This window comes from Cupressus sempervirens, chromosome 2 (genome assembly GCF_028749045.1).
Source record: "Cupressus sempervirens isolate cs-2001-9-10 chromosome 2, ASM2874904v1, whole genome shotgun sequence".
In the NCBI taxonomy this organism is placed as follows: Eukaryota; Viridiplantae; Streptophyta; class Pinopsida; order Cupressales; family Cupressaceae; genus Cupressus; species Cupressus sempervirens.
Genome location: NC_143119.1, coordinates 134,882,681 through 134,896,475, shown reverse-complemented (window position 1 = coordinate 134,896,475; position 13,795 = coordinate 134,882,681).

The window sequence follows — 13,795 nt, the reverse complement described above, 5'->3', positions numbered from 1 at the left end:
AGTTTGTCAATTCTTGGGAGAATCAAAGAATCGTGATTAATGGCATCTCATTTCATATCTCGGAGGAAGTCACTTCTCTGGCAACAAGACTTGCTATGAGGGGAACAAAATGGAAAAAGGTGACAAGGGTGGTTGATGAAGTGAGTCTTCATTGCTTCTTCTTGGAAGGGGAGGAACCTATTTGACATAGAGGAGGATTTATGCAGGAGAAGCTCCTTGAGCCATAGAATGAAGTTTATCTAATGTTGACGAAGTACCTAACTTTGGAAGGGAGGCATGGTGTCTATTTTTACTATCATTTCCCTCTCCTAAACCATTTTCACCACCATGACTTTCTTTCCATTCTGTTCTTTCTATTACATGATTTAGTGGATATGGTTACTAATGTTAAATAAAAAATGAGGAAGGGAGTTAATTATATCATTCTGCATCAAGGGTTGATATTCTGGCTTTATCAATTTCAACTTGCTTTAGTCCCCCCTAAGATTTTTTAGGTTGATATTCCTTCTCACCCTAACCCCTATCCCCCATAGGTCCCCCTTAGGATCATGGGCCTCGAAGCCCCCTACCCCACAACCTTCACCTAGTGGGTCCCTTGTTGAGTTGAAGCCCACCCCCTTGGGTAAAAAAGGGAAGTTAGATATAAGGAAAGATAAGGTACTAGAGGAATTAGAGGATGAGGGGAGAGGTGCTAGGAGGAGGTAAAGGAGGATTGCAAAATCAAATGCTAAAAGGAAGTTGAGATCTAGGACATCACAAGAGGAGGATTCAGATTAAGAGGAAATGGGCCATCCTAAACAAAGGATTAAGGAGAGGGCTTTGAATTTTTGTGAGGGGAACATGAAGGAGGAGGAAGTGGAGGTTTCTGATTCCTCAAGGTTTTACCTTGAGAGGTGGGATTAAAAGTAGGAAAGAGATGGCATATGTTTTAGCCACCATTGGGTTGGGATGTGTGGACTTAACTCAAGAATAGTTCCTTGAAACTATGGATATAGTGCCCTCCCCTATTACAAGATCCTCTCTTGGTAGGGTTTCTTCCAAGGATAATGTTATACCTAACCTCCTAATTATGCAAGATGTCACTAAGGTGTAGGTGGATGGTTTCCATTGTGAAAAGTAGGAGGTCATCGAGGAGGTCCAGCAGATGGTCGGCAAGGAACTATGGGAAAGAACCCATGCCTTAGAGGAAATAATCAGTCTCTTGAATAAGTTTACTGTCAAGGTGATGAATACTATTACTACCATGTTATATCTACTAAAGGACTAAGAGAGTGATTTGACTAATGAGGATTCCTTGATGCTATTTGACTTGCTTGTGAAAGATTGGGCTAAAATCCTCCTAGGGAGGAAGGATGACAAGAAGCCTTAGGGCTCTTTCCTCCTAGATTATTATCTTTTTTTTCTTTTGGTTGTTGAACTTTTCTAGGCTTAATGTAGTAGTGACTTTTTTTTGTTGCTTTCTTAGTTTTATAAGTTCTAGTACAGGCAGTAGTTGTGTTATGCTTGTTGATACTTGTTTAGTTGTGATTTTGAACAATGTTTTTGTGTTAAAAGTGGTAGGGGGTAATTTTGGTTGGTGGTAATTGTTGGAGTAAATAATTAATTAATTATTAATTATTTATTCTATTACTTAAGTTTACTTAGGTTAATGTATTTATTTAATATATAGTAACTAATAGTTGTAGTGATGAGTTGTTGAGAACACGGGAGTTTGTTCCCTTCTAGCATGTTCCACCTTTTTGTGTAAGTGTGCTTAGTTGTCAACCTTATCTTCTATCACCTTCCATCTTGTTCTACAAGATTCCTTGAGGCCTTAATATTCAATCTCTCTCTCATTGTACATTCATCCATTCACATAGCAATCTCATTTTCTTATTATGAAATGTTTTTTCTTGCATTGTTTGCTTCAAGCTCTTGCTCCTTTGGTTTCTCTTCAATAAGCTATTTGCATGTAGGGGATCTTGGTACACTATGGACTTGAATTTCATCAACTCCTACATGGTATCAGAGCCTCCTTGTTGCTTCTTATTTGAAGGATTTTTTTAAGCCGTGATTAAGAGACAAACACCCTAGTTTGTTTGTGATTTTTTCTTCAATCGGGAGGAAGAGCATTTTTTTAGTATTTGGAGAAAAAAGAGAAAGAGGGTTTGACATAAAAAATCTTATATTTTTAGGGCTTTTTTCTTAATTTTTTGGAGGTGCAACAATGGTGATTCAGAAAAAATAACTATAGAGGTGATTTTCAAATAGCAATACCTCCCTCATACAGACTCATTTTTTGAGTAATGTTTTTTTGTTTTGGGGTACGATTTCATGAATTACACATTGGTGTAGGTGGTTCGAGATCTCTATTCCTAAATTTTTTTGCAACTTGCAATTCTCAATTTTTGCCACTTCAAATGCTTAGTACGGGCTCATCTGGACACATAATTAGGTTCTTTTTTTTTTTGAAAATGTATATTTTTTGGTCTACTTTCCAGATCTACAATTAGATTATAAGTTTTGTAGATAGAAATACTACTTTTAGAAATAAGCCCTAAATTAGCTATTGTAATCACACTAAGTAAAGAGTGCCCAATTTATATATTATTTGGGGGGGGGAGGAGCATTTTCTTTGTTGTAATTTAATTCAAAATAAGACCCTTCTACTTTCATATTCTTCTCTCAATGGAAGATTCATCTGTGACCTGTCTAACACCACACAACTATCACACCTAGAAGGCACAAATGACTAGGCTTCTCATGTCAAAAGGCTTATGGTCATGTCTGGATGAGAATCAACCTATTCTTACATGCCTTTTTGAGGTTCTTTAGCACATGAATATAATGGATGAGGCCATGGGATTGATTGCACTAAACATCTCAGATAGTCTTCTATTCCATTTAGATGGTTTGACCACTCTGCAAGCTATTTGGATGAAATTCCTATCTTTGTTTGGCATGGTGAATGAATTCCAAGCATTGTAGCTTGATGCAGAGTTAACTTCTTTGACACCTGACAACTTTCCCACCATTGAGGAATTTTTGATGAAGTTCAAATCTTTGCATACACTTTTGTAGGGATGTGGGAAAACCAAGACAAATGATGAGTGTGTCTTTTTGATACTCTCAAAGTTGAGGGGATAATATTAGATTTTCTCTTCCACTTTCTACTCCACTATGGATGCATTGGGTGAAAGACATAGGATGCCTTCATTTGAGATATTTTGTGATTAGTTAACTCATGTATAGTCCAAGATTACTCAGATGGATTCACTTTTAGGTTCATAGTCACAGGAATTGCTTGTTAAAGATACACAGGAGCAGAAGTTGAAGCAGATAGTAGATTCCCCTCCTACTAGTTCATAATCTTTTTCTAAGAAGAAGGAGAAAAAGAAGTTCGAGACTCCTACCTATTCCTATTGTCCAAAAGGATCTCATGATGAGGAACATTATTTTAAGAAGAGATTTGATGGCTATGAGAAACAATTGACAAATTTGCAAGCTCTTCTTTAGAAGGACACAATTTCTTCTCCATCCTCTTCTACCTCATAGGGGTTTGCATTTCATTCTTCTTCCACATCGTCACCATCTACATCAAATCTTTGAAAGGGTCATGCATTATAAGCTTCCATTGTATCTCCTTCCTAGGTCCCTTGGATACTAGATTTAGGTGCTTCTCACCATATGACATCTTCTCATGGTGTCTTCTCTACTCTTAAGGATTCTCCAATTCCTCATATTTGCACGAGGAATAACACTTCCCTACCAGTTTGTGGGAAAGGTTTATTTAGCATTTAGGATGGCACCTTCAATAATGTATTGTATGTTCCATCTCTATCTACAAACCTTCTCTCAATTTCTCATATTACATGCAGTGGATCAGGGAAGACAGTTGAGTTTACTGCAAATTCAGTCTTCATTCGAGATTGTGCAACAGGAGGTCTTATTGCTATAGGGGTAATTGATCATTACACCCATCTTTGCACCTTCTCACACTTTTTTCCACCATCTCCACTGTTAGAACATTCTTCTTCTCTTTTGCAGGAGCATCATGTGGTGCAGTCAGGTTACTTGAACCTTTGTATTGTTCTTGAGATCTCTATTTTGACTTCCACACTACATCCAGTTGAGGTATTTTCTCTTCAGCAAGATTCTTCTTCTTCTTTGCTTAATCCTCTAGCTACATTCATCGAGCCTCTAGGTGCATCTTTTATGGATTATATAGTGGACATTCAAGATAGTATCATCACACATGCATTGAGGATTCCCTTTTAGGATCCTCATATTTTCTCCTTTGAGCACCAGCTAGGCCTTCTAGTTTCCCCTCTCATTTAGGGGCTCCCTTGTTCTACTCAGGCCTTGTTTCTTCCACATTGGAGTTTCATTGGTTTAGGGGCTCCATTATTTTGGGGGGGCTTTGGTGCCTTTTCTATCTCTCATGGGGGGGCTGATGGTACTTATGGTTTTGAGAGAGTCTCTTCAAATGTATTTGGTGGAAGTTGTCCCTGGGGGGACTTGTTGAGGCCTTCCTTCCTTCATTTTTTTTTGCATGTTTGTACTTTCCTCTTTTGGGGGGAGTGTTTTTCCCATGTGGTTTTTCTCTCTTTCCCCATTTTCAAAGGTTACATCTCTTGAATTGTACATGGGTACCTAACATGGCCTCATTACTGAGACCCATCCTACATTTCATCTTAGTTTTTGTGAGCTTAAGGCATTCCCCTAAGTTGCACTTAAGGGGGGGTGTTAGAGTAAATAATTAATTAAATATTAATTATTTATTCTATTACTTAAGTTTAATTAGGTTAATGCATTTATTTAATATTTAGTAGTTAATAGTTGTAGTGATGAGTTGTTGACAACACAGGAGTTTGTTCCCTTCTAACATGTTCCACCTTTTTGTAGAAGTGTGCTTAGTTGTCAAACTTATCTTCAACCACCTTCTAGCTTGTTCTAAAAGCTTCCTTGAGGCCTTTATATTCAGTCTCTCTCTCTCTCTCTCTCTCTCTCTCTCTCTCTCTCTCTCTCTCTCTCTCTCATTATACATTCATCCATTCACATAGCAATTTCATTTTCCTATTGTGAAATATTTTCTCTTGCATTATTTGCTTCAAGCTCTTGCTCCTTTGGTTTCTCTTCAGCAAGCTATTTGCATGTAGGTGATCTTGGCGCACTGTGGAGTTGGATTTAATCAACTCCTATAGTAACCTATTGGTCATTCACCAATTTGACTATTTAATAGGCCAACCCCTTGGTTTGGCTTCTTTTTAATTCAAAAACATCATATTCTTTTATAATATTTTTGTACTATCCATCAGAATGTTGAAAAATAAATGATAAATTTTGTCATCCACTTAATCAATTCTAAGTTCTCTACAAAATTCTAAACATTGTGAGTATAAAAATTGCCTACGTAATCTTTTTTTTTTTTTTCTGCATTTGAATTTGAAGTTTTCGGCTTGAAATCATTTTATTTTTCTAGAAATATTTAAATTTTTGACAATTTTTTATAACTTGGAAAGGCTAAAAAATGTTTCCTCTTGTGTACTTTCTATCTTTTATAACTTGCATTTAAGCTTTCGATAGTTTATCATCTCTTCAACACCAGTTGGGGATTGTAATCTTTGATATTTTATTAATCACCTAGTGAAGAATTATATTGTAGTGACAAAAATATCTAGGGTCATCCTAATTAGATTACACCTACAAAAACATGATTCCAATTATAAGTACTAGGTTCCAAAGATTACTTTAAGAGATTAAAACAAGATTAATTTATAAGAAGAAAAATGTTGAATATATACCTAGTTGAAGAAAATAAGAAGATTGGACACAATATTCTATGTCCATTTTTCATTTTCAAAACAAAATGTTAAAAAATACACCTAGCTAAATAGTGTTAAAACAACCTAGAAATTTAAAATAAAATACCACAATAAGAACTATTGTAATATGAAAAAATATGACAAAAATAGAGCAAAGATAGAGACATGCAACTGATAAAAAAGAATATATTAATGTAACTTGGTTACAACCATTAGATTTTTTGAATAACTTCTAACTATGCAATGCTTGTTCATGCATAGTACATATTCAAAGAGGTGTTTAGGGGGGAAAGGGAGGTACTTTAATAGAGTTTTGCTATAGTGGAAAACTAAATAGATTCTTCTATAGGAACTAATAGGATTAAATATGCTATGTAGAAAATTAATGTCATGTTTTAAGAGTTTTTAAAATTTTAATATTTGTAATAAAGTGCTATGATGTGGTGGTATAATTGGAGTAGTGATTCAATAAACTCTCTAAGTATAGCCACTTAGGACAAAGTTAATTTCAGTTTTATGTTGAGTCAGCTTTCTTTAAGTATGTTTTGCGTGTTTAATAATTAAGCCAACTCAACAATTGATAGCTACAAGAATTTGGCGGCAGGTTTAGATATCTGATTTATCGTTATTCAAAAATAGTTTTCTTTTCTTGTTTTGGGCTAACATTTCATATTCCCAATAGAAGAGAAGGGAAAGAATTATTAAGGTAGATATTTGTAATAAAAAAAGGAGTGATATGGAAAGAACAATAGAAAGAGTTTATATTTTTCTCTTTCTGATTTTTGTGTTTTACAATTTGGATGTGCAGTTCAGTTTGTTTCCTTTGTTAAAATTAACATTTAAAGTTCCAATATTTAGCAATGCTTTTTTTTAGAACATCAATGTATCGATTGAGTTTTGGAATTAAATTTTAATTTGTTGTCTTGAAAGTTGTTGAAGGAAACATGATTTTCTAATCCATCAATATAAACATTATTGTTTTGATAGTCACATTCATCTATGGGTGTTTTTTAAACTCTTTGTGATTTTTTTCTAGGATCATAGAGGAGTCATGTATCATATTCTTTTTATTTTAATTTGTTTTACTATTTTCTTTAACCCTGCTTGTGCATGTCTGGAAGTAGATCTTTGAATTTGATGAATATCTTTATATGGTCACCAAAATGTTGAAACCACATAACTAATATGTGATGATGAAAAAGTTTGGTTTGAATCATAAATTTATAGATTTGGAGAGTGATAGAGGATGTCATATTCGATGAGTTTTTTGTTATTGAATTTTAAATAAAGTATGCAGAAAGGTGGTATGGATTTGATCACAATTTGTTTTTGATTGATAATCTATTTGCAGTCAGGTTGATGTTTAGTTTTCTATATTCATAGATGATCAAGTCATTGATATATTTTATTTAAATAGGGAAGTTGTCAATTTGTATTAAGTTGATGCAAGAAACCAAAATGCAGTGATAGGAGGTCAAGAAAGTTCCTATTGCATGACAATTTATGAGTTGATATGAAGTAAAGTAGTTGGATAGAAATCTAAGATAAAGTTGTTTATCAATCCTGAATGTGTATGTGTCCCTTGATGCAACTTAGTTGAGTGATTCATTTCCTCTTGAGTTTTCCAAGGTGAGGCTCTGCATCATTTTTGGTATCATAGCTAAAGTTAGTAGATCCTTGCTAATTTAATTTTTTAAATTGGAAAAATGAGAGTTGAAAAAATTATGGATGAAGAAGAAGAAAGATAAAGATACAATCAAAGACATTGTATATTTTCAACAAAGTGAAAGTGTAAGAACAAGGTATGCAAAGTTATAGTTGACAGTGGCTCCTTTAAAAATATAATCTTAGTAGAAATGGTTGAGTAATTGAATCTTCCAAGAGTATCTCATGAGTTACCTTACAGAGATTACGAGTTAGTAGATGAACAATGGATTGATGTCCTTAAAAAGTTATGAGTTTATTTTAATATTGGACAATATTTTGATACTATTGAATGTGATATTATACCTTTAAATGATTGTCATTTGATTTTTAGAAGAGCATGACAATATGTTAGGTCAACCATATATGATTGTAGAGAGAACAGATATACTATCAACAAGGATAGAAAGAAGATGGTTTTGTTTCCATTGAAGGATGATACAACATGGAAGGAATCAAGAAGTCTATGCCTTATTGATAGGATATCATTTCCAATGCATTATGAAATTAAAGAGGAAGTGAAAGAAGTTTTGGTGGAGGCTAATGAAACTATGGAGAAGGTAGCCATAAAGAGTGTAGATGTATGTGAAGTTGGAACAACAATCTTAATAATGAAAAATGAAAGTTTTCCTTTGGAAGGGCAAGAATACAAAATGCAGCAAGAGCACAAAGTGCAAGAAGTAAATTCTAATGAGAAAAATAAAGAGGAAAGTCTTATGGGGTTTGAGTATGATTAAGTTGTGATTGGAATAGTAATGTGTCCTTTAAAAGTAGAGATGAGTACAATGTTGGAAGGTATTCCTATGAAAAATATTTCAAGGAGGAAAATGATAAAGCCTTCAATATGCATGGTGAAGTGAAATGTGGAGAGGAATGACATAAGGATGAAGTTAAAGAATGTGTAAGAACAAGTTCTCAAGAAGAATTTGATTTATGGGAAGAATTTGCAACCATCATTGGAGAATTGCAAAGACATGATGGTAGTATCAAGACTCAACATGAAGAAGTTTCCAAAGAAGAAATATCAAGTGATGTTATGGACAAAGAAGATGAGGCTGAATATGTTTATGACAAGGTAACAAATTTTGAATATGTTTATGACAAGGTAACAATTTCTAAATGTGTTTATGACAAGGTAATACATTTTGATTATGTTTATAACAAGGCTAAAGAAATTCAGATTGAGAAGTGTGATTTGGTTCCAACAGAAGAGACTATAGAAAAGTTGGTTATGGACTATGAAAGGGGTCAAGTATTTGTGTGTTCTCTATGTATGGAGGATATGGTATGTTTGGGAGGACAAGAAAGAGGAATTTCATTGGCAAGTGTATTTTTAGTAGAGTTACAAATGTATGCAGTAGTAGAGGTCTTACATGTGATAAATTTGTTACTAGAAATTAATGGTTAGCAATAAATATTTCTCGTGTTACAAAAAAGAGACAAACCAAAGATTAAGATTGTCATACCCAAACTATGGGGGCAAAACACACACACACACACACATTTTTTTTTTAAAAGTTAATAATTAAAATTTATTAAGTAGATAAGTTTGTGATCACAGACAAAGTATAGGTTCTCTACATTTCATCTTAAATAAGGTTAACATAATAAAAAGAAATTTTAATCAAGTTCAACTAGATCAAGTTCAATTACAATTCTCTTAGATAATTATCAATTAACAATCTAATCGATATTGAAAAGTCACTTAAGAAAAAAAATCAACTAGAATTAAAACATAACATAAATATATAGTTTATTAACTTAGAATTATTTCGACTACTTTACATAATCATTAACTATCAACAAACCTACTAAAAATTAACTCGATAATACATTTAGACTAGTCAAAAAAACATATTAGTATAGAACTAAAGTTACACTAATTTAAAAGATGATGGAACCTAAATATTAATTAATCATGATACCTAATTAATAACAAAACTAAACTTTTTAATATAATGCTAATACAATCATAAATCAAATACCAAAATTTAAAGATCACTAAAATAAAAACTATATATATAAATCCTAACTAATTTAAAATCCAACTATATTATTTTTAAAAAAATAATAATTTAATACTAAACTAACTTAATTTACAACTAATTTGCTAAAACTATTAATAAATAATACAAAGTAACTAGCAAGAAATAACTTATACTAAACTAAATTTAAAATGATCTAACTATCATAAAACTAGAAATGACTTCTAACAAAATCTAAACTAAACTAATTAAAACCCAATAAAACAACTCAACTAAACATAGAAACTATCATCATTAAAACCTAAACCAAACACTAGAATTAACCTACATATAACTTTAATAAAATAAAGTTAACATCTAAAAACTCCTAACTATCCTAACAATTACTATCCTAAACTAACATATCAAAACATAATTTAAACTAACCACTAACCTATCCAAACTAACCTATACTAACCCTACATCCCCCTATGCTAACATCACCCTTCAACCATGGGCAGCGCTTCCCAAGGAGGGCTTCCCAAGCACTATCCTTGGGACAGCGCTCTGCCCAATCCTCATGAGCGCTGACCAAGCCTTAGTCATGCGTAGGCCAATCTTTCTAAGGAACAAGGTAGCCAATAAAAAATGGCAATGAAACAAAGGGTTAAATCAAACCAAAGCAAAAGCAATCTAGCCAAGACAAGACAGGCTAGCACAAACCAAGATAGGGTGGAGGTACGATGATGTCACCAAGTGGCAGTAAAGTTTGACTTGCAAGTTTTAACACATTTTTAAAACCTCCTTCCAAAGTGACGTCCACCAAGGTGAGGAAACATTAATGGCATAAAGTTTATATGGTAGGAAAGGATATAGAAAGCTAGGATTTTTAGATCTTTATAAAGTATTGTTTTTAAATCATTGAGGGTCTATTATTATATTAAATTGTATTATGAACTCATTTTTTTTTTTCCATACAATTTCCAGAATGATATATGTGCTCCTACAAGCCCTTTTTTTGTTTTTTACATGCATTTGAAAACTTACTTGTAGGTTTAAGTCTTACTATGGAGTTTTATAGGATTGGTGTATTAATTCATAATGATATTAACTTATCACCTTATTATGTATCATGGTCAACAAAATCAACTATATATTCATTTAACTATCTATTATAACTGATGGAGCAAAATTTGAATAACATAGTGATTAACTAATCTTAGGGCAATTGAGAAAATAAAGAGATCAAAAATGATAATGCTCTATTCATTTGAAGGGAGTATCAAAACACACCGAGTTCTTTCCTCTATCGTGTTTCAAATTTAAGTTTGGATATCTTGACATAATTCTTTCCTACATGTTCTTGCAAATTTACTTTCAACACAAACAACCATGAACTAAATCATATCAAACTCAAAGGAGATACCATACATTTACAAATTGAATCTTGCATAATTGAACATCATCGATTCGTCTCATCTTTAATATACATTCAAGTGATGAAATAAAATACAAAAAATTCAAGAGAACCAAAGATTACTCAATCACTTATTTTATTAACAACCTGATTCAAGGGCTTAGTCGGGAAAGAATCAGGAAGAAAACCTGAATTCGTTGCCATTACAACATAGTTTTGAGATACAAATTACATAGGATTTCAATTCTGAATTACAACACTCAAATGAAATTTCCTTCATGACCCTCAACAAGGGTTCCATATCCAATTCTGCAACACATTTCTATGAACCATGGAGGAAACAAAATCTGAATAGGTGATAACAAGCATGACCAAGAAACAAAACAAACATGCATATTCATACAAGGTTTTCACTATAAGATTCACAATGAATCAACACAAGGGAAAGGTGGATTCTTCCAACCATGAGAAGTCAAGCACAACACCAACAGATGCCCAATCGGGGCTATATACCAAGAACTTCCATTCTTCCATTTCAACATACCATAATCATAAAAGGTTTGTGCTGACAGGTAGGGGCCCATAACACCCTACCCTTTCTCCCTCTTCTCATCCTGAGAATAGACTCTACTCTGATTGGAGTTTGACTAAACAGACCTTTCCCAAAATTGGTCACTTCTGCCCTCTCCAAGGGTGAGTAATACCAAAACACCCATACACAAAAAATCTCAAAATTGCAAACATGAACATGAAAGGAAGACATCCAAAAATAACATGGTTTTCAAAGCTTCCCAACATACCCACAAAACATACAAACATTGAAACAACAACAAAGTAGCATAAGCATAAAACAAACATGAAATCTAAACAAGGGAGATGAGAATTCATACCTGCACAAAGAGGTAATGGCAATGAACAAATTTGAGTAGAGTTTCCACTTCCTTCCTTCAATCTTCAAAACTCCTCTCCAAAAGTAGAGATTGGGTAACCACCTCCACTAGTCCAAGAAGGGCCTCTAAATAAGCCTCAAACTCAACCATCCAAAAGGACCAATAACTTTAGCCACCCACTTACAATTTTAGAAACTCCTAACTCAACCCATACCATGGTTAAACACTAAGTGGACCAGGGGTGAGACAACTCATGGCAACCACTTGCAATTTTCGCACATAGGCAAAAAGAGACTTTTTGAGTGGCCTCAAAAGTCAACAAAAGGAGCTTAGGGGTTGGAAAAGACCCCTAACCCATACCCATACCCCTTGGGTATAAATATTCCATGTTTTAAGCCTAGGAAAAAGGTTTAGAGCCAAACAAAATCTAGGAATAAAATAGGACCTTCTAACTACTCTATCATTGTAGATTAAACACTAATCCAGATTAAGGGAAGACTAACCTCAATTAAGAACCAAATTAGTAGAAGATACTAACTTAATCCGACTAAGGTCCATGGGTTACACAGCTAACCCTAACTAGCATGCTGAAGAACATAAACAATTTACGAGTGTCAAGCGACACTAAAAGAACATAATTACAACATTAACATTCACTGAACAAAGAAGATACATACATATATCTCACAAAATAGTACTTGAATTATGAACAACAAGGTTTCCAAAAATTAGCACATAGAGATTAGTTCTGTTCCTCCGTCAGTTTCCTCGACTAAAATATCTGCACACTCATTGCACACATCAGTAGTCCCGAAAATCACATGTATATGTATCAAAAATTCACATAAATTGAACCATACATCAATCAGGGTTTCTTTCATCCTACTTACTTCTTAACCATAAAAAAAAACTCTTAAATCAAGGTATCAATTGTGCATTTACCGATTTCATCAATATACATATACATAAAACATTAAATGACAAACATCAATATATCTAAAAGTAACAGCACATAACATGAAATAATATAATATGTTCTAAGTATCAGATAATGTCTCGACATATCGAGTCATGAGTAACAAAAAGATAAAGTAACAACTAAGGCTACGAAGAGTTGGGGCGAGGCCTCACAAAGATGAAGAAGGAAAGACAAATACAAATGAGTTAAGGCTAGGAAAATACAAGATTACAACTGGAAGATGAGTATAAACCTAAAGTAAGGATGAAGAAATATTTTTATTTTCTAATATTTTTATTTTCTAATATTTATATTTGCAAGTGTTTCTAAGTAGACTCCAAGGAGACAATATAATTAGTATCTAGTAAAATGGAAGAACAAACCTACAATAGAAGATACTCAGATTGATGACAAAAAAAATGACAAGCATGGTTCATCACTAAAACATCTCATCTCAAGAAAACTTGAGATTTATTCTATAGGGGAATATGCTGCAATGTCAAACCATATAGATTTGGCTATAGGAAGTTATGTAGAAAATTAATGTTATGTTTTAAGAGTGTTTTAAATTTTAATATTTGTAATAAAGTCTTATGATGTGATGGCATAATTGGAATAGTGATTTGATAAAATATCCAAGTATAGCCACTTAGGACAAAGTTAATTTCAGTTCTATGTTCAGTCAAGTTTCTTTAAGTATGTTTTGTGTGTTTAATAATCAAGCCAACTAAACAATTGACAATAATAGGAAGTTGGTGGTAGATTCAGATATCTTATTTATCATGATTCAAAAATGGTTTTCTTTTCTTATTTTGGGCTAACATTTCATATTTCCAATATAAGAGAAGGGAAATTATCATTAAGGCATACTTTTGTAATAACAAAGGGAGAGATATGACAAGAAGAATAAGAGTTTATGTTTTTTTTTTTATTTAAAAAAAATTCTTTTAATTTTTGAGTTTTACAATTTGGATGTGTCATTTAGTTTGTTTTTCCTTTGTTAAATCAACATTCAAAGTTCCAAGATTTTAGCAATGCTTTTGTTTTTAGAACAAAAA